Genomic DNA, 19,979 nt, shown 5'->3' on the forward strand with positions numbered 1-19,979 from the left:
TTTCAAGCTCAATTAAGTCTAAAAACTTATCAATTCTCCAATTAAACCCTTGATTGGATTAATTAAATTAATTTCAAGCTCAATTAAGTCTAAAAACTTATCAATTCTCCAATTAAACCCTTGATTTCATGAATTAAACTAGTCAAAAGTTTAATTAAATCTTTAAACTTCCAATCATGTTGTCCTTAACCCAAATTTTAATTCATTCTTCATTTATTTCATTTTTACTTGTTTTTCATCATCATTTTTCATTTTTTTTTATCATAATAATTAAAATAAAAGGGTCAAAAATTGGATTATGACAGTTGCCCCCTCTTTATAATATTTACGATCCAAAGATATTGGAAAATTTCATTTTCCTTTAGCTTTGTGTAGTAAATTTATAAAGAAAAGTAGATATAGAAAGAATTTTTGCTTTGCCCTATTTTAGAGTCTTGAAAACTTCAAAAACAGTAGATTGACATATGACTTTTACAAAGAGATGTAGGAATCAAGAAACAAGTCATTTGGAAGACGACCCACTTTCTTTTTTGTTTGTTTTTTGTTTTTGTTTTTTTTATTATATATAGAAGTGGTCTCGTTGTAATGGGTGACGTACCCAAGTAAAAGAAAGAAAGGGTCTCATTGTGATGGGTGACCTACCCAAGTAAAAAAGAGAAAGGAAAATGAGGGCTCGAAGGTGCACTCAAAAGGATGTGAGGGCTCGAAGGCGCTCTTGAAAAGGAAGCGAGGGCTCAAAGGCGCGCTCGAGAAGGAAGCGAGGGCTCAAAGACGTGCTCGAAAGGAAGGAAGCGAGGGCTCAAAAGCACGCTCGAAAAGGAAGCGAGGGCTCAAAGGCGCGCTCGAAAAGCGAAAGGAAGGAAGCGAGGGCTCAAAGGCGTTCTAGAAAGGAAACGAGGGCTCAAAAGCGCGCTCCAAAGGAGGTAGGGTTAGGAAACGCACTACCTTGGATGGTCAAGGGCTCGAAGGCGCACTTGAAAAGAGGTGAGGGCTCGAAGGCGCACTCAAAAAGGGATGAAGGCTCGAAGGCGCTCTGGAAAGGAGATAAAGGCTCGAAGGCGCTCTCGAAAAGGAAGGTAGAAAGCGAGGGCTTGAAGGCGCTCTCGAAAGGGAAGGTAGGGTTAGGAAACGCACTACCTTGGATGGAAAATGAAAGGTGGTGAAAAAATACAGAGATTTTTCAGGTGGCCTAATTCTCATGGGCGGCCTACCCAGCAATTTCAATCTTGGCCATTTCAAGATGGCCTTTCATTTGATGGATCCCAACAGAAATCTGCAAAACTTATTGCCTAATGTTTTAAAGTTTAGATGATATGTATGCATCTTTACCTGTTTTAAAATATAGGCCCCCCATTTTTCTTGATTTTCTTGTTGTTTGATTAATGAGAACTTGCTACCTCTGATTTGGGTCATCTTTGTCGTTTGGCTTCTAGCCCACTCAAGTTAGCCCATGTAAGTCTATTTCCAGATTTGTTTACACAACTCAGCCTTTATGGTGCCCATCGTGACCCACTTGCTTGTTAAAGATTTCCTGTCTCATCAAATAATTTGAGAGGATCACTCATTACTCGTTTCACTGCTAAAAACATTCAATGTCACTTGCTGAAAGGATCAAGCTGTCTTTTGTAAACCGAAATGCCCCCTTGTCTTGTTGTAGGAAATGTTCCTCTCTTTTTCCTAGAAGGGACCAATTCTCCTTCTAAACCCAATTTTGCCCCCTTGTATTAGTCATTGCCCCCAAATGTGCTATGTCAGTGACTTTAGACAAATAATGGTTTTAAGAGGTCATTCTCTCATTTATCTCCTTTTTAGTTTGGTGAAGGAGTATGGGTCTAGAATAAATCTTGAAATCTTGATCTTGCATTTTGAATACAAAAATTATTTCGATGTGAGTCTAAAACAATTTGCTTTTGAAATCTTGCAACTCCTTGGTTATTTTCTTTCTTGGAAAATAGATTATTTTCTCTTGTGTTTGGCAATGAGGTCTTCAATGAAAATACATCATGAGATGACCTTTTATTTTTATAGGTTTTCAAAGTGAAGGGCTCGAGAAAAGCTCGAGATTTTGTTTGAGAAAAAAATTTGTCTCTTTTTTAACATTCATTTTTATCAACATGAATAATAATCTTATGTAAAAGTATTCTTTGCATTTTGAGAGCATTGTTTATTATTCCAGGTTGCCTGCTTGCTTGATTAGAAAGGACTTCTACAGGCACGTAACGTAGGCTGTGGTTTTTGGCTATGAAAGAAAAGGATTCATAAGCCTCAAAGAGTGTTTCAGGGTTTCAAAGACTAAGGATCACTATCAACAGTTTCACTCTTAACGTCATTCATATTTTATTTTGCCGCTCTTCTTTGATTTGCCGCTTCTTCTTTTTTATTGCTTTGCTATAGCATACTCACTTTATCTTGGATGTCACTTTTTCTAGTGATTTGGGCATGCCCCCTAGCATTTGAGTTTCTTGAGCTCTTTATGCCTTTTTGGCTTTCTCACGGCTTTTTCTCTTTTCTCATTGAAATTTTCTCTTGCCCCCCAGTGTGGGGTGTGATCCTAGTTGGGATTTTTTATTTTTATTTTTCAAGAAAGAAAAATTATTAAGGCTCAAAAAGGGATCGCAAGGGGTGTACTTATTTCAGAACATGAAAGGAATAACAAAGATGGTCTTTCCTCATTTCAAGCGCAAGCAGTTAAGATCAATTAACTTTGACCTCATCCAGTATGATTTGATTAATTAAACTAGTCAAAAGTTTAATTAAATCTTTAAACTTCCAATCATGTTGTCCTTAACCCAAATTTTAATTCATTCTTCATTTATTTCATTTTTACTTGTTTTTCATCATCATTTTTCATTTTTTTTATCATAATAATTAAAATAAAAGGGTCAAAATTTGGGTTATGACAGAAGTCATGGATGATCGTTCATGGATGTATCGAGATGCACCCCAAGGATTGCGGAGGATGGATTATTGTAACGGGGTTCAGGGTTTTATTAATTTCGCAACATCTATTCCCAGAAATTTTACTGGAGGCAGTATTAGGTGTCCATGCAGGAAGTGTCAAAATAAAAAGTATCTGCATCCAGATGTTGTAATGATGCATCTTCTACACAAAGGGTTTATGGAGAATTACCAGTGTTGGCATGCACACGGAGAAGTATTTGTTAGTAAGAGGAGAATGGACAAAGGGTGGTTGGGTCAACTTCTAGTGCTAGCAATGTGCATGAAGCGGCAAATGACAACACTAATCCTTATAGGAATATGGTTATGGATGTAATGAGAATGAATCAAGGTAATGTCAGTCAATGTCCAATTGTAGAAGAAGAACCTAATACAGATGCAGCTAGGTTTTTTTATTTGTTGAAAGATTCTGACGAACCATTATGAGATGGTTACACGAACCACAGTAAATTATTAGTCGTAACACAAGTGTTCACCATCAAGTCAGATCACGGGTTGAGTGAGGTCGGGTATGACAAAATTATTGAATGAGCGAGAAGCATTTTACCTGAAAGGAACAGGCTGAAAGAGAGCTTCTATGCTGCAAAGTCCATGATGAAACCCCTCGGTTTAGGATACCAGAAAATTGACATGTGCCCTAACTTCTGCATGTTATACTACCTTGAAAATGTTGAGATGACCGAGTGCATGGCATGCAGGCATTCCCGTTACAAACCCAGAACTGGTAGGGGAAAGACTCTAGTGGCATATAAAAAACTTAGATACTTCCCAATCACACCTAGACTGTAGAGATTATTCATGTCACCAAGGGTACTGTTGAGCACATGACATGACACCATCACATGATGTGGTTGATGAAGTGATGTTGCATCCTTCTGACGGCGAAGCGTGGAAACACTTTAACAGTATGCATCCTCACTTTTTAGCTGAATTAAGGAACGTGCGTCTTGGGTTGTGTACAAACGGATTCAACTCATTCGGGTCATTTGCTACTCCTTATTCTTGTTGGCTGGTCATACTCACGGTTTAAAACTTGCCACCGGGAATGTGTATGAGGCCGGAGTTCATGTTTTTATCTACTGTCATACCCGGTCTAAGTAGCCCGGGTTGGAATATAGATGTTTGTCTTCGACCGTTGATTGATGAGTTGGTGTAGTTGTGGTCCTCCAGAGCTTTGACTTATGATATATCGAGGAAACAAAATTTTCTTATGAGGGTGGCTTTGATGTGGACTATCAATGATTTTCTAGCTTATGGAATGTTTTTTGGTTGGAACACGCATGAGAAACTAGCATGTCCATAGTACATGGAAAACAACAAGGCATTCACGCTAACAAATGGAGGTAAAGCTTTTTTTTTTTACTGTCACCATCGTTTCTTGCCATATAATCACAGGTATAGAAAGAACAGAAAAGATTTCTTTGTTGGCAGAGTTGAAAAGGATGTTGCATCCCCGCGTCTTTCTGGTGAAGAATTGCATGATGTTGTATCAGAGTACGGTGACATTGTGTTTGGTCTTCAATCAGGTAAGCAAAAGTTTATTGGTTTTGGTTTGACCTATAATTGCGTAAAGCGAAGTATCTTTTGGGAGCTTCCTTATTGGAAGACCAATCTGCTCCGCCATAACCTTGACGTTATGCACATTGAAAAGAACATGTTTTAGAACATTTTCAACACCGTCATGGATGTGAAGGGTAAGACAAAGGACAACATCAAGGCTAGATTGGATATAGCTTTGTTCTGTAATCGTAAAAATATAGAGTTGGTTTGTGATGAGTCACGGGTCGCAAAACCAAGAGCAAGCTTCGTGTTAGAGAAAAACGCACAACTACTAGTCTACAAATGGCTTAAGAGTCTGTGTTTTTCGGATGGACATGTCTCGAACATATCAAGGCTGGTTAATATGAAGGAATACAGATTATATGGATTGAAGAGTCATGACTGCCACGTTTTTATACAAACGCTCATCCCATTAGCTTTTCGTATTAGCTTTTCATGATTTGTTGCCAAAGGGAATATGGGATGCACTCACGGAGATCAGCCATTTCTTTAGAGATATATGTTCCAGCAAGTTGAATGTTGATCACATTGAGAGGCTTGAAATGAATATCGTCGAGACACTATGCAAACTTGAGATGATATTCCCTCCATCATTTTTTGGCTTAATGGAGCATCTCCCCATACATCTACCGTTTGAGTAAAAAGTTGAAGGACCGGTCCAGTATAGATGGATGTACCCATTCAAACGGTTAGATATTATAGTTGCAATGTAATTCTTATATAAAAGTATTTTCTTTGTTTTTCTTAATTGAAAATATTTGATTAATTCAATGCAGGTACTTGTTCAATCTCAAGAAAAAGGTTAAGAACAAGGCGTATGTTTAGACTTCGATATGTGAGGCCTATATTGTTGAGGAGATTTCAACATTTATCTCGTACTATTTCGAACCTCATCTGAGAACTCGAATCAATCGCGTTCCACGACATGATGATGGCGGTGAAGTGCCTTCTAGGGGGAACTTGTCAATATTCTCCAATCTTGGACGACCCACACCTAAAAATGTCGTAAGAGGAAGATATTTGTCAAAAATAGAGTTCAAACAAGCACACAATTATGTTCTATTTAACTGTGATGAGCTGAGACCTTTTATTCAGTAAGTATATATATGTGTAATACTAATTAAACTTTGTCAATAATATGCTGTCAAATATATATTGTAATATCATACACTCATTATCACTTGCAGGCAACATCGACAATATTTGTTGTCCAATAACTCACAGCTGGCCAAATCCTAGATCTTTCAATTACAAGATAAATAATTTGCCACGTGGTTTAGAACACATGTAAGTACTATCACAAAGTCATTCACACTTGCAAAATTATTGTATGCATGTCATTACGAGATTCTCATTTACTGTTCATTGATGTACATTACATACAAGGTTTATCAAATGGGAAGGAGTGCTACTAAGTCATTGTCTTCACTAAGCCTGGGCCCTGAAAGAAAAGTTAAGTGCTACAATGGGTATTTTGTCAATAGATAGGTGTTCCATACTAAAGAATACGAGCATGGAAGAAAGACATACAACAACGGTGTTTGTGTTAAGGGATCGACTAGTAGTGAGTTAGAAGTTAACTACTATGGTAGATTAGAAGACGTTGTCGAACTGCAATATCATACCGAGCAGAATAGAGTGTTTTTATTCAAATGCTATTGGTATGACATGACTGACAGAGGAATCAGAGTTGATCCGCACTATGGTCTGGTTGAAATCAACTCAAAAGCTAGACTCTGCAACGTAAACGATGTCTTTGTTTTCGCAAAGCAATGTCAACAAGTTTATTACACATACATCCCTTTCTTTAGAAAGGATCGATCAAGAGTGGATTGGTTGTTTATTTTAAAAACGAAATCCAAGGGTCGTGTCGAGCTTGTTCAGGATGAGAACAAAGACACAAGTGTGTGAGATGAAGTCTTTCAAGTTAGTGAGTTGGTTGAACCATATCGAGTTGCTCCTTCAATTGACTTGGAAGAAAATTCAAATTTTCGTGTTTTTGATGATAGTCTTGTTGATGTTGACGCATAGGAGTTGAATGTTGTTTTGAGCTATAGTGGACAAGCAAATGTCGATGAAGATGATGATATCTATATTGAAGATTACGATGAAGGTGATGACTATTCAATTGACGACGAAAAAGAAGAAAATTCTGACTAACTATCAGAATGAAGCCCTGTGTAAAACATTTTTTCATGTAATATATATTATGGATGATATATTTTGTAACACGAAATATTTATTTTATAAGTTTATGTATTGTTTAAGCATTGTTGTTATTGTTTTGTGCGATGGACAGTTTATCATTTAAGTGTTTGCAGGAAGGTAAATAGGCAATACAAATATAATCTTTCTTGTACAATGCACTCTCACCGACGTCCATACCGATGGACTAAGGTCCGTCGGCATCTCACACAGAGTTGAAAAATAAGTACTGCAAATGCCACAATCACTGACAAACTTGCAGACGGATTCCCATTCGTTGACATCTCACAGAGAGTTGAAAAATAAGTACTGCAAATGCCACAATCAACGACAAATTTGCAGACGGATTACCGTCTGTCGGCATCTCACAGAGAGTTGAAAAATGAGTACTGCAAATGCCACAATCATCGATGAATTTGCAGATGGATTTCAGTCTATTGGTATGTTGTCGGCGGGTCAATATTACCGACAAATTCATCGATGGACTGTGCGAATTTCAAAGGGCAGTGCATTAAATGCATCTCTGACTGTGTCCCGTTATCGTCGGAATTACCGACGGACTACAAAAAATATGAAGGGTAATTAAAAACGATGGTGCGAAATTCAAAATTTACGAACGGATTTTCGAAACATCCCCGATGGAATAATTTAAAATAATATTTTTTAATTGTTGTAGGTAAAACTGCGCAATAAATCCCAGCGACCGCCCCTTCAGTTCATTTTTTCATCTGCTCCATTAATCCCCTTTCATTTCTTATTTTTTTTCCTCTCGTTTCCTTCAATATTTTTATTTGTTTTGCTTGTAATCTCTAGTTGAATCTTCATCAAATTAAAAGGTATGTGTTTCTTCTATTTCATTTTACTTTAAGGATTTCTTTTTTTTGTTTTAGGTTTTTTTTTTTGTTATGTTTTTTGTTTTGGTGTATTTTTATAATGTAGATAAAGCCTTGAAATAAACACATTATTAAGGTAAGCATATTTCATTCATAAAGTCTTTTTTTTTTAATTTATTGAATATATTTTATTGTTGTATTGCTATAATAATTGAATAATTTGTTGAATTATAGTTGTTAATGTTGAATTTACCTTAGAATTAGTAATTGAATATGTTGGAATAATTAGTAATTTTACTCTATTATTGCATGATTTGTGTTTAATTATTTCCATTAATTTTAATTGTTGGTCTAGAGTTTTTTTTTAATTTATTGAATATATTTTATTGTTTGTATTTCCATAATAATTGAATAATTTGTTGAATTGTAATTGTTAATGTTGAATTTACCTTGTAATTAGTAATTGAATATATTGGAATAATTAGTAATTTTACTCTATTATTGCATGATTTGTGTTTAATTATTTCCATTGATTTTAATTGTTAGTCTAGAGTTTTTTTTTGAATTTTTTGAATTTATTTTATTGTTTGTATTTCCATAATAATTGAATAATTTGTTGAATTGTAATTGTTAATGTTGAATTTACCTTGTAATTAGTATGGATGTTATTTGTATAGATGTTATGTTATATACAATATTAGTATAGATGGGGTCAATTGGTTGTGGCTATTGTCAATATTTGCAGGTTTGTGGATTTGGGTAGTCTCCAGTATAGGGGAGGTGCTGTCGAATTTTTTTTAACATTCAAATTTAATTATATAATTATTCGTATAAAATTGTGTACATGCGTAGAACAAAATCCACAGCTCGTCGTTCACGTATGATCGCAGCTAGTTCTTCTACCAGCGAGGATGACATATCCTTAGGTGCCTCTTAAGAGGCACCTGCGCCTGCGCCGTCAATCGATGCTGCCTCTTCAAGCACGGTTTCACAGCGCAGAGGCGGCGTGCCTTCGCAGCGGAATCAATTCACCCACAAGCACGAGGCACAGTGGAAGGATGACCTTTCAATGTAAGTTTGTTGAGGTTTTAGTTTTTTAAAAAAAAATTATAACATAATTTATGAACAACTAATCAATATTTCATTAATTTATTTTATTTTTAGGTTCACAAACATTAAGGCCGCCCGAGTAATATCATCGGCGTTTAAATCGTCGATGGAGATTCCATTATTTCAATGGAGTCAGGTATCCAAACATCCTAAATGGATACCTCAAATCGATGCATGGTTTGACAGATTTGAGGTTGGTGTTAATTTCTAATTTCATCTTATTTCTAATAAATTATTAATATAATTGTAAATTAATTATTATTTTTATTTAAAATTAATTATTTATACACATGACAAATTCGACTGGGACAGTGCGCAAGACATTGTTGTGAGGAGGGTGTGGGAAAATCACGTGGCAACTAGCTAACATCGAAAACAATACAAGATTTTTTTAGAAAAAAATTTATGTTTCAAAATCTAATTTCTCGCTATGGAAATAGGTTGCATAATTTTTGGTATGAAGCACAAAAAAAGGCAAAACAAAACCGCGAGAGATCAGGGTCTCCAAGGCTGGAACGATGTGGCGGTTTGGAGGGACTTCAAACCGATATACATCCCGGTAGATATATGTCCACACTATCTTGAGCACGTGACGTCTGAGCGGTTCATACAACGCTCATAGTCCGGTGTTGGCAACCGGAATCGGCCAATTCATGGCTCGGTAACAACGCACACCGGCGGCTCCGTTCTGTTTGCTGCACATGCGAAACAGATGGTAAGATTAATTTAAATGAAATATATCGTTAAATTAATTTGTTGTTAATTAATTTTTGTCATTATAGACTACGTCTCTTGGACGTGAGTCGAGCCCAATGGAGTTGTTTGTTGAGACGCACGTGCGGAGTCAAGACTGTCAAAAGGGGGCACAATAGTTCGTTGACAACCGTGTTCAACACTTTGTGGTATGTTTGTTCAACCATTTTATTTCATAAGTTATTATTTTTATTGAATTGAATATGATGATTACTTTTTTCATTTTCAAGAGACCTATAATAGCCGGTTGAGGGAGAGACATGGGGACAATCCTTCGACCCATCTGAGTTTCGATCCGAATTTGTGGATGGAGGTTGGATCGTCCGGTGGACCCGATAAAAATCAGATGTACGGGCTCTCCAACACTATGGCCGAGAACTTGCGGGCAGCCCGTAGTGTCTCAACCGTTGGGAGCTTCCAATCAGTATCGAGCACCCAATCTAAGGAGTTCGTGGCCTTGCAACAACACACGGCTCAGCTCACCGAAAAATACGACCACCTATAGACAGAGTATGCACAACTCAAAGTGAATCATGAACAGCTTCGCGAAATGGTCATGAACATGGCATCATAGAGTGGTGATACATGTGCGCCTCCTCATTTTTGGTCGTATAACAACCAGCCTCCTCCTCCTCCTCCTCCTCCAGCTCCACCATTATATTAATTTGTAATGAATATTATTTAACTTTATTTTTTTTGTACAATAAAAATTTTATTTGCATAATTGGTTTTTTTTTACTATTAATTTATATAATTTTATATTATGTATTCTAAATAATTTTTTAAAAACATATTTAAAAATAATCACATAGGGTTTTATCGACGGATTGTATCCGTCGGCATTTGACAGAGAGCAGGAAATGTTAATCTTAGCAACAAATTTACAAACAGAATGAATCCATCGGCATTTCACAGTAGCTTGGTGCAAATTTCACAATCACCGATGATTTGACCGACGGAAATAGTCTATCGGTATTTTATACATTCACCGAAAGAATAAATTCGTCGGTATATTTCAAGGGAGAAATTTTTTTTTTGGCGCGCAATTTCCGTCTATAAAACCATCGGCAATTGTTTTTTTTTTTTACCGACTGATGTAGCGATGAAATGAGGTATTACTGACGAAAGGAAAGCCGACAGAAGGTTTCCATCGGGGATTTCATCGGTAAAAGAATTACCAACGAACTATGAATCACAAATCGACGGAATAGTTTTGTCGGTAAAACTATGAAATCTTGTAATGTTTGTTTTGTAGGCGTAAAAAACACACTCCATCGGTAAAAGTCACCGACAAAAACTATCTGTCGGCATTTAGATCGTCGGTAATTTCTCTTTTTGTCGCTAATTCTGTCGGTAAAAAAATTAAACACCGACAGTCGTACAGACGAAAAAAGCGCGCCAAAAAAAAATTCCACTAGAAATATACTGACAGAATAATACGTCGGTGAATGTGGCATAGGCATTAAATATTTTGCAACTCTTTGTAAAATACTGATGGTCTTTGGCCGTTGATGTAGACGTCGATGATAGTGGCATATGCAGTAAATAGTTTTAAACTCTATGTAAAATACCAATTATGCAAATAAAATTGTATAAATTATATAGCAATTAACTCTATGTAAAATATCAATTATGCAAATAAAATTGTATAAATTATATAGCAATTAACTCTATGTAAACTACCAATTATGCAAATAAAATTAAAAATATAAAAATATAGTTAAATAATATTCATGCAAATATTCATTACAAATTTAATGTGTTTCAAAAAAAAAAACTAGAACAATGGCGGAGCTGGAGGAGGAGGAGGCTAGTTGTTTCCGGGACCAAACGGCCAAAAAAATGACCACACATGTATCTCCTATCTGTGATATAATGTCCATGACCATTTGGCAGAGTTGTTCATAATTCGTTGGGAGTCGCTCGTATTGTTGTTTCAAGGCCATGAACTCCTCAGACTGGGTGTTTGATACTAATTCGAAGCTCCCAACGGTTGAGACACTATGAGTCACCCACAAGTTCTCGGCCGTAGTGTTGGAGAGCCCGTACACCCAATTTTTATCAGGTCCACCAGATGATCCTACCTCCATCCACAAATCTGGATTGAAATCCGGATGGGTCGAAGGATCATCCATGTATCTCTCCCTCAACCGGCTATTATAGGTCTCCTGAAAATTAAAAAAGAAATCATCTTATTCAATTCAAGAAAATAATAACTTACAAAATAAAATGGTTGAACGAACATACCATGAAGTGTTGAGCACAGTTGTCCTCAAACTGTTGCACCCCCTTTTGGCGGTCTTCACTTCGCACGTGTGTCTTTACAAACAGCTCTATTGGGCTCGACTCACGTCCAAGAGACGTAGCCCGTAAGAAAAAAGATGTTGCAAGTTAAATATATTTATATATAAGTAACAACAAATTAATTAACGATATATTTCATTTAAATTAATCTTACCATCCGCTTCGTATGTGCACTGTACGAAACAAAGCCGTCGTTGTGCGTGGTCACCGAACCATGAATTTGTCAGTTCTGGTTGTCGGCACCGGACTGTAAGCGTCGTGTGAACCACTCAGACATCACGTGCTCAATATATTGCGGCCATATATCCCCCGAGATGTATGGTGGTTTGAAATCCCTCCAAACCACCACGTCATTTCAGCCTTGTAGACCGTTATCCCTCATATATTTTTTGGCTTTTCTTGTGTGTCATATCAAAAATCACGCAACCTACTTCCATAGTGACAAATTAAATTTTAAAACAAAAAATTGTATTGTTTTCGATGTTACCTATATGCCGCGTGATTCTCTCACACCCTCTTCGCAACATTGTTATGCGTGCTATCCCACTCGAACTTGTGTTGTGTATAAATAATTTATTTAAAATAAAAATAGTACAAGATATAAAATTATAAAAATAATTTATTAAAGATAAGATGGAAATTAGAAGTTAACACCTACCTATAATCTTCGAAACCATGCATCGATATAAGGTCTCCAATCAGGATGTTTGGAAAGCTGACTCCATTGAAATAATAGAATCTACATCAACAATTTAAACGCCGATGTTATTACCCGGGCGGTCTCAATGTTTGTGAACCTCAAAATAAATAAAAATAATAAAATATTAATTAGTTGCTCAAAAATTATGTTATAAGTATATAAAAAAAAACTAAAAGAGAAACAAACTTACATTGAAAGGTCATCCTTCCCATGTGCCTGGTACTTGCGGGTGAATTGACCCCGCTGTGAAGGCACACCACCTCTGCGCTGTGAAACCGCGCTGGAAGAGGCAGCATCGCGAGTGGGCGCAGGTGCCTCTACTTGATCGCCACTTAAGAATAAGTAATCATCCCTGCTAGAAGAACTAGCTGCAACCATTTGCTGACGATGTGTTGTTGATTTCATTCTATGCATTTACACAAATTTATACGAATAATTGTATAATTAAATTTGATTATTTTAAAAAAATTCAACAGCACCTCCCCTATACTGAAGACTACCCAAAGTTTTCAAACCTGCAAATATTGACAATAGCCACAAACCAATTGATTCCATTGAAAAATCTTATATATAACCTAGCATCTATACAAATTTAACAATAAAATAAAGGAAAAAAATAACATTTAATTTTATATATTCAACTAACATCCATAGAAATTCATCAATAATAATTAAAATTAATGGAAGTAATCAAACACATATCAAGCAATAATAGAGTAAAATTGAGATAAAATAATTAAATTTAATCATATATTTTCAATTACTATTTACAAGTAAATTCAAGAATAACAATTAAAATTCAACAAGATAATCATTTATTATGGCAATAAAAACAATAAAATAGGCAACAAATTAAAAAAAATAAACTATAGGCTTTAGGAATGAAAAATGATTATTTTTTTTAAATATTATTTTAATATATTAATAAATTAAAAATATTTTAGAAAATAATCATTATCATACTCAGCCAATGACAATCTCAATCCAGGGGGCTACAAAGGAAGGCTAACACATTATCGCTTGCTAAGTAATGAGATTAGTATATATAAATCATGGATTACAAAATCAAATGTTTATTAGGAAATGTTTGATGATACAATATAAAAATTCCCACTGGTCAGGAGGTCAATAATCCCATGAAAAAATACTAATAGAAAAATAAGACATGATGTTCCTTCCTGCCTCCATCATTGCCATTAACTAGTAAGAGTAGTATTATTGTCCGAAAAGGAACAAAGGTTAAATAAGAACTTGGTCCACACTTACTTTATATAATGTAAATTAAAAAATTATTCTAAATTGCGTCTTAGATTTCCTCTCATCCACTAAAAAAACACAAGGAAATCAGCGCCTATGCGCAGGCTTAAGGTGAACATGGGTTTAGGTAAAATTATAAATGGAATTTTTTTAAAATACTTTCTTATTTTTATATATATCTAATAAGTGAAGTCTTGAGCAATTTTTATTTTGTATTATTAAACAAGAGAAATCTTTATTTTATAAAATATAATTAATAAATATACTTTATTTATTTTTAAAAAAATTATTAAGTAAAAGCATTAAATCATTCTCCGTGATATTCATATGTTCAAAAAAAAAACAAACTTATAAATTTAGCGCTATTTTCAATTATGTATAATATCAGCTTTCTTATCCAGCTAACTATTTCAGAAAGCTGAGATACTTTTGAAGAATCAGAGATTTTTTTTATATATATTATGATTTTCAAAGTTATTAAACCTATTCTAGGTAATAACTTGGGTTATAAATAGTATAAATTAATATGAATTAATTAAAATAATATCATTTTGAAAAAAAAATAAAAATAAAGTTAAAAATAAAGTTTTAATCGAGACAATAAGATTTTTAAATATGACTTAATCACTTTCCAATTTTTTTTTAATTCATTGGATTCAAGTCCAAAAGTTATAATTATAATGCTGAAAATCAAGATGATACATAATATTTTTTGAATTACTTAATTTGATAAGCATTTTTAACTAACTACCAAAGAAAGCTGCCTACGTAATTTTGAAAAATTGGTGTTTTATTATATATTATCACTTTCAAAGTTATTAAACCTAATTTATATCATAACTTGATGAGTTGACCTCAATTAATTTAAATAATATTATTTTAAAAAAACAGTGAAGTTAATATTGTTCACCTACGGAAAAGTTAATCTTATTTTTTTTTTAATTAAGAAGATTTTCTTTTCTTAAGGTCTTTAATTTAACTACCTTTTACTTAAAAGTAATTAAAGATATTTTAAGCACAAAAAGAATTCTTATAGTATTTTTTTTAAACGTAAAAGTGGTTTTTAACTGATTTTCAAATTTGAATAAAATTTATAATTTCAAGGATAACTTAGGAAATTATTATATTCAGTCCATAACGAATTTTGTTAAGCTTGGAGAAGGAGGGGAGTAGGGGCCATTACTAATAATTCAATCCACAACTATTTTATTAGTGTCAAGCAGATATAAGTTGTGTATGGAGATAAATTAACTATTCTAAATTGCGTACGAAATTCTATAATATTTAGAGTGTTTTTATTTTTACGGTAAAAAAATACTGTTGAAAATTTTAAATTTTTATTTTTATTTTAAATTAATTTTTTATATTGTCATAACGTTTTGATGTCAAAAATAAATTATAAAAAATAAAAAATATATATTATTTTGATGTTTTTTTTTCAAATAAAAAACACTTTAAAAAATAATTACTACCACAATCTCAATCATTCCTCGAAGAAAAACAATTGCTGAAGAGAGATAAAATTTAGAATTTGGCATTGACATAAACAGTCATAAATGAACTTTCTCTTACAGGTAAAATTGAACTACTTGGAAACAGCCAAGATGATGAATCCTATGTTTACAGGAAGCTCTTACAGGTAAAATTGAACCAAAAAAAGGGCAATATCCGGAGCAGCATGTAGAGTGTGGTTACGATTGTTTTTTAAAATGTTTTTTAAAATGTTTTTTATTTGGAAATGTATGAAAATAATATAATTTTTTAATTTTTAAAAATTATTTTTGACATCAGCGCATCAAAATAATCTAAAAACACTAAAAAATATTAATTTAAAACAAATAAAAAATTTAAAACTTTTTTTAAAATATTTTTAATTATTATTTCCCTCTAACCTCTAGCCTCGCCTCTACCCCTACCTTCAAATTATCCGAATAAAATTATAAAATGAACTCAAAAGGGGCATAAAAATAAAAATAAAAGATTTGCTCTCTACATTAAAAATTGAATGAAAAGTAGCAAAAGCCAGGGCCAGATTCTCACTCTTCTATTCTTATGTGCAAACCCATGTAATTTACTGTGTTTTTGATAGTAAAGTTGAAAATACTTATTTAAAATGATTTTTATCTAAATTAATGTAGTTTTTATGATTTTAACATTTTTTATATTTTAAGAATAAGTCTTTCGTATTCGCCTTTTAGGCATACTATTACCGTTACCAAACTAAGTTGTAGCTCTGTTTTTTTAAAGTGGTTTTTTTTTAAAAAATTAAATTAATAATTTTTAAGTGTTATTATGTAATGTATTTTAGGGGGGAAATCATTTTTAAAAGTATTTGGTGCATAATATTTTCAAAAAGTATTTTTTATCTAAAGAATATATTAAAATAATTTTTTTATTATTTTTATTTTTAACATTAGCACATCAAAATAACTTTAAAAGTATACTTGAGGATGTATCAAAATAATTTTTTTATTTTTAATATCAACACATCAAAATAATTTAAAAACACTAAAAAAAATAAATTTTATATTTTTTTAAGTAAAAAATACTTTTAAAATACATCAAAAAATAGAAGTTTACGCAGTATTAAACAATCACTTAATTAGAAACCATTCTATCATGATTAGGGTCTATTTGGAAGTTTGATGAATATTGTTTTTCAAAGTGTTTTTTACTCAAAAATATATTAAAATAATATAGTTTTATTTTTAAATTTTATTTTTGACATTAGCGCATTAAAATGATAAAAAAACAAAAAAAATCAAAATTTTTCAAAAGCACGGTTTGAGCGCAGTCTCAAACACATCCTTGGACCTCGTTTGGGACTGCGTTTGCATTAGAGTTTCAACAAAATTTAAATTTTTTTTTGCTTAAAATTAATTTTTTTTATGTTTTTTAGTCATTTTGATGTGTCGATGTCCATAATTGTTTTTAAAATAAAAAAATATTATTTTAAAAAATAATTGTTACAATACTTAGAAACACCCCTTAACCACACACACACATATATATATATATATATATATATATATATATATATATATATATGTGTGTGTGTGTGTGTGTGTGTGTGTGTGTGTGAAAGAAAGAAAGAAAGAAAGACAACGAAATTTCGGGGAAGAGAAGGGCTGGAAAAAAGGGGAAAGAGAAAAATCAGCGAGTCAAAATAAAACAAAATGCAAAGAAAAGTCAAGGAGAGGTGAGGTGAGAGATCCTCGAGATCAATGCGGATCGTAGTGGCGAAGATTAAATACAACTCTTGGAGTGGTTCTTGATGACATCAATTAATGCAGATCGCAGTGGCGAAGACTGTTTTATTACGAGTGAAGCTCTCAAGTTTAATTGTTCTTTCATTGTAAAATTAAATGCAATTCATGTTTTATTGCTTTAATTTTCCTTAATGTAAAAATGTTTGCCTTGTGGGTGACATAAAGAGTAAAATACATTATTTATTTTTGTTAGTTTTTATACTGTGTTTTGAATTCTGATCAAACTTTATGATTTGGAATAAATGATCATTCAATAAAACTTAATTAGTTGAATAACTAAAGTAAAATTTGTTAATTTGGAGTATTTAATTGCAAGAGGATAAATGAATTGGATCATCTGATTCTCAAGATGAAAAACTCAATATTAATAGCTTAATTATTTCAAAATGAAATCTCTATTTTTATTATTATTGACTTTAAAGTTAAGCCCCTGTTTAGCATTGAAATTAAACTTCCTTTTCATTAAAATTGTAGATATAATTTAATTTAATATCAATTTATTATCGGGAGTTTAATTTATCATTTTCTTGGTACGTATAAGGACCATGCATCGAAGATGGGAGGCTTTTAGAGGAGAAAGATTTATATTAATCACCGGCTTTAAAGAAACAACAGTCCAAAAATTGAACAATAGACTTGTTGTCATGAGAAGACATGACTCATTTTATCAACGATACTGTTTGGTTTTGCCAACACCATTAAAATTAAAATTAAGGCATGGTTTTCCACACATAGAATGTAGCAAATGATCAAAGCATTTACCTGGATTTCTCTAATAAAAGTAAGGTTTACTTAAGGTAAACGATATATAGGATGATAAAAAAAAAAAAAAAATCAATTTATAAAAAATCATAGATTTAGTTTTCCCAAATTTTAAATTTAGTGTGAATACATTCCGCAAGAAAAAAAGGAGTGCAAAATTAGCCTTTCAAGAAATAGAGAATCTTCCTCTTGAAGGAATTAATTAGTGGGTTGGAAAAAGGTCTTTTGCTCTAATATTTTCTTCAATTTGTATATAGTCTTACGTTATTATTATTATCAGAAAGTGATATATACTTCTTCTGTTATCCTTCAAGTTTTTAATTGAAAAGGAGGGTCGTAAAAAAATTTAATTTTTATAAATATACAATTAACTTTGGATGTGGATAATTAAAAATCAAAAAAATACACTACAACATTTAACAGTTTTAGCGACGGAATTTTTCCGTCGCCGTAAGACACATAGTCCATCGGTAATTAATTTACTAACGAAATCACCGACGAAAATACTTCATTGGTAAATCTTTCATCGGTAATGTTTTGTCCGTTGATAAATTCGTTGGTAATAAAAAAATATTATCACCGACAGATTTATTAACGGAACAGACGCGTAGAAAAAATTACCCGCTTCATTCCATCGGTATATCCCTCGGTAATAATATTTTTTTATTACCAACGGATTTACCGAGGGTAATTCCGTCGGTAATTATTTAAAAACATTTTTAAAAAAATTCAATTTATAAAATTATAAAATAATTAAATTAACATAAATCAACACTCTATAATATATACTCAAAATGCTTGGAAAAAAGAATAGGAAAATCAACTCAAACAAATTTGCAACAAATAAATAAAACGAAGAAATAAATTCAACTAAAAAAATTCATATGAAAAAAATGAAGTTGCAATTGCTAAAAATTTAAAAATCCTATAAATAAATCAACTAAAAATTGATCTCATATGAAAAAAAAAATCTCACAACAACATTTATACAATTATTAAGAACAAAAACAATTAAAAATAAAATAAAAAACAAATATAGTGAAAACAATTATAAAAAAAGAAGAAAAAAGAAAAATCTTACTTTAATGTAGTTGCAAGTGAAGCTAAGGAGAGAAAACAAATTTCATAAAGCATATTAAATATAAAAAAACTAAGAGGATAAAAGAAGAAAGAAAAAGAAGACATACCCGAGCATGGAGGAGAAGAGAAGGAGATGAGAAGAGAAAAGACGAGAAAGAAATAGATATTGATGTTTTTTACATATAGTGAAAAAGAAGAAGAAGAAATGAGTCTGTCTCTTGTGAAATAAGGGGATTCAAGCTTTTTATTTGGGCGTGTTAGCAACAGATTTACAGACGGATAATTAAATATGAATATTTTTTTATTATTCCATCGGTAATTCTATCGGTAATATTTAATTTAAATTGTCAATTTCGTAAAAACTTTTTAGAAACCGTCAACAATCACCGATGATTTTTTAATTTGTCGATGATTCCGTCTGTAATATTTAAATAAAAATTTTGAATTAATTGAATTTTTTCAGAAAACCGCCAAATAACACCGCCGACTTTTCAATCCGTCAGTATTTTTCCGTAAAGAACAACAATTAACAGTGCAATTGGAAAGTGAACAGTTCTGGATCTCTCTAGAAAATACCAGCGGAAAATTCCGGCGGTGATTCTCTTTGTAATTGACATAATGAATAGTGTTCACAGTTTACCAATGAATTTACCGACGGATTTTACTGACAGAATTTATTCCGTCGGTAATTTCTTTGGTAAAAATGACACGTCATCATTTTTTTTTGCTTTATTTTTTTTTCCCACTGTAATTCGCTCGATATATACTGAGGGAATATTTCGGTCGGTAAAATCCCTCGAAAATTTATCGACGAAAATATTCTCTCGGTGTTTCCGTTTGTATTTATCGATTTTCTGGTAGTGATATGGACTAAAATTGAAATACAAAAAACAAACTCACCTTTACTTTTTAGTGACGTCCATGAGTGAAAAATTGTTCGTCTTTGCTGTTAGGTGCCACATCGAGAGGAAAAATATGCAGCTTTGTTTATGAAATGGTAGGTATGTTTAGTGAGAGGCGTCGCATGCACCGCACAAAAAGCGCGGACACCTCTCATGTATTGGCACGGTGTGAGCATGTGATAACATGTTTTTTAATTAAAAAATCTTTAATTCAACATTAAAAAACTAAAATGCCCTCTAAAAATCTGGAATTAAAAAAAAATTATGTAAAAGGATGAAATTGTAT

At 32.5% G+C, this 19,979-nt stretch overlaps 1 protein-coding gene across 16 annotated transcripts in view; it reads left to right on the forward strand.

Moving 5' to 3' along the window:
- Positions 1–19,979, forward strand: part of LOC7460419 (protein LURP-one-related 15) — a 118,723-nt gene that overhangs the window by 68,387 nt on the left and 30,357 nt on the right. The gene's annotated exons all lie outside the window — the stretch shown is intronic.

Source organism: Populus trichocarpa, chromosome 16 (assembly GCF_000002775.5).
Source record: "Populus trichocarpa isolate Nisqually-1 chromosome 16, P.trichocarpa_v4.1, whole genome shotgun sequence".
NCBI lineage: Eukaryota > Viridiplantae > Streptophyta > Magnoliopsida > Malpighiales > Salicaceae > Populus > Populus trichocarpa.